Source organism: Tupaia chinensis, unplaced genomic scaffold (genome assembly GCF_000334495.1).
Source record: "Tupaia chinensis unplaced genomic scaffold, TupChi_1.0 Scaffold139757_1, whole genome shotgun sequence".
NCBI classification, from domain to species: domain Eukaryota; kingdom Metazoa; phylum Chordata; class Mammalia; order Scandentia; family Tupaiidae; genus Tupaia; species Tupaia belangeri.
The window spans coordinates 3,138,010-3,141,157 of NW_006199637.1; the positions used below are offsets into that span (position 1 = coordinate 3,138,010).

The following is a 3,148-nucleotide window of genomic DNA, read 5'->3' on the forward strand; positions in this document are numbered from 1 at the left end:
ATATCAGTCAAGATAAAGACATTGTTATTCACATTCTCATCATCAAATTTGGCTTATTACTTTAAGAACAGATCTCAGACATAGTTTAACACAGAAAAATCTTATCTTCTGCATTCTTTTTTTTTTTTTGAGAGGTTTTCACTATAAGGTGCGTGCGCTCGCCAGACAGATAGAGAGAGACAGAGAGACAAAAAGTGAGAAATCATCCCCCAGGGGGGATGGCCACGCCACAATCCCTTCTCCTCCATTCTCCTCTCAGGATCTTGGGCACGCACGCACATGCACCCGGCGTGAGTTTTAAGTCGCCGGGTCTGGAACGTGAACTGCGGTCAACTACATGGGAGTCCAGCAACATAGCCATGATGCTAACTGCTGGTTCCCAGTCTCATGTACTTTTATCTTCTGTTCTGGTCCAATTTTCCCAATTAAATTCTGAGAGAGAGAGAGAAGGAAAGGGAGAATGTGAGCCACCAGGTCCAGGACTCGAACTATGGTCAGCTATGTGGGAATGTCAAGCACGTTGACCACCATGCCACCTGCTGGTTCCCTATTTTCAACATTCTTGAAGATCTGGTTGTGATCCAGTATCATGAAAGAGAATCGATACCCTCTCCCACATCCACATCCTCCTCCTCATTATTACTGCACTAGAACATGGCAGAATTCTAGTTCAAGTACAAATCATTCAAATGAGTAGTCATAGGGTAGTGTCCTGAGATGCCTTCTCTTTATTCCTGTTTAGAAATGTTTTTTTATTTTAATAATTATTTTATTTAACTTTATTTATTTTCATTTGACCAGAGGGACAGAGAGAGAAAGAGAGAGAGGGAAAGTGAGAAAGCAAGTTGACAGGTCCAGGATCTGAACCACGGTCAGCTATGTGGGAATCCAGCTGCCCTAATCACCATGTCACCTGCCGGCCCCCTGTTTAGAAATGTTAACCTTGGGGCAAGTGGGTGGTGTGTGCTAGATAGACTCCTACGTGGCCAACCACAGTTTGAGTCCCAGACTTGACAGCTCTCTCTCTCTCTCTCTCTCTCTCTCCCTCTCTGGTGAATGCATGTACCCTATAGCAAATTTAAATAATAATAATAATGATTAATAAAAAATTTTTAAATATTAACCTCATCTATATCAGGCATGCAGATAGAACCAAACATCACGACTGAGTTTTGTTTGCTTATTTGTTTTAACTTCAGTCTGAATATACAACAATACAAAGAGTCTCACTTTTGAACAGTGACCATTGTCTTCAAACTTCGGATTATTGAATCAATTGTCATAGAAGAGAAGAGCACTAGCAGAAAAAAACCTAAGTGGAATGGAGAATAGGGACTATTGCTGTGCTCCATTTCCCTATAGGAATCCTGGAAGCCTGGAGCAGGGGTTGAAGCAACAGCTGCAAGCACAGATACTCCCTATAAGGCTTTGATATCTTCCTTGACCTAACCAAGGACGCGCGGCCTACTTGACCAGAGCTCTAGCAGAACTTTTACAAAACAAGACATAGAAATATGAAGTAATGAGTAAGCACAGCAACTTCCTTATCTCTTCTTCTATCCTGAGCTGAACACACGGTATGTGCCAACTAATATACCATGATGGGCCTTGGAGATACGAAGCTGAATAAGACGTGGTCCCCAGCCTAGTACCATCCAACACCCTGGCTCATCAGAGGTTCTCTTCCATCCTTCCCTCAACTCCTCCTCTTTTCTTCCTTCCTTCCTTCCTTCCTTCCTTCCTTTCTTTCTTTCTTTCTTTCTTTCTTTCTTTCTTTCTTTCTTTTTCTTCTTTCTTTTTTAAATAAAAACGATCCCACAGCATTTATTGCCAACTAGTAATAACATAAGGGTAATCAATACAATATGAACAAATTTTTAGAACTGTATTCTCCACGAAGGGAATAAACTGCTGTCTTCTCAGCAAGTTCTCACTTTATTTATCTTTTCTAGTTGGGGACACTTTGTAGCAGTTATATTATCTCCTTTTAACATGATCCGACCCAGTTGTTTTCTTGGCTTTGTTTTAGAATGAATCTCCTCTGCATCATCTAATACAAGGTTCATACACTCATCAAAACCAATGATACAGCCTTCTATCCGCATATTTACTTGCTCCCGGAGCCACACCTGAATCCGGGATCTGTACATTCTGCAAGTATCTGAAGATGAGGTTGATGGGCCGCGCCATCATCACCTTCTGCACTTTCTGACCCTGGCCTCGGTACGCCATGGTGGAATCTCACCTTCTCCTCTTTTCTTTTTAAATTCACGAAGCATGAGATATTTTATCTTGAACAAAGAATTGACTGAAAGACAGGAAGAGTCAGAATACACACACACACACAAGAACACTATTACAAATTATGCAAAGCTAAAAACTATAAATAGGGTAACTGTAAAGGTTATATAAAGTAGAGGGAGACAAGTCATTGTGTTAACTGAGTGCTTTGTTAGTGTAACCTGTGTTTCATTGGTGGGGAGCTGATCAAGGGATTCGATGTAAGCAGAGAATTACCTGTATTAGATTTCTCTTTCTGGTTTGGCATGAGAACGGGAATATGAGAAGCTAAAGGTATAATTTGAGAAGCAAGCCCTCAGGGTAACCACCAGCTAGTTTCCTTTTGAAACAGCAGGTATGTAATCAGGAAAAAGTAAATTAATAACTTCTCTAGAATTTGAAGTAAAGAATAGCACCCTAAGGCAAAAACTCTTAAAAAAAAAAAAAGAAAAGAAAAGAATAAAGGCATTAAGATGGACTCTCCAGGCTGAATTGCTGCAAAAGATGAAAGCTTGCTAATAAGAAAATAGCTGGGAAAATTAGTATAAAACGCTTCAGGTGATCTCCAAAATTCTGTCTTAGTGCAAGGACAGCCTTTTAAATTTTATGAAGTGTGGAAGCAAAGACTTTTCTTTTAGAAATGAAGGTCTAGGTATGTGTTAGAAGAAATAATAGTTGTTGGGACCAGCAGGTGGCGTGGTGGTTAAGGCGCTGGACACTCCCACATGGCCGATCACGATTTGAGTCCCCAACCTGGTGACTTGCTTTCTCACTTTCTCTCTCTCTCTCTCTCTGTCTCTCTGGCCATATTAAAAATAAACGAATTGGGACCAGCAGTTGGCATAATGGCTATGTCGCTGAACTCCCA

At 40.8% G+C, this 3,148-nt stretch overlaps 1 pseudogene; it reads right to left on the reverse strand.

Annotated features, from left to right (window-relative positions):
- Positions 1–1,919: 1,919 nt before the first annotated feature.
- LOC106736404 (small nuclear ribonucleoprotein E pseudogene) lies at positions 1,920–2,419 on the reverse strand (annotated as a pseudogene).
- Between the last annotated feature and the right edge of the window lie 729 nt (positions 2,420–3,148).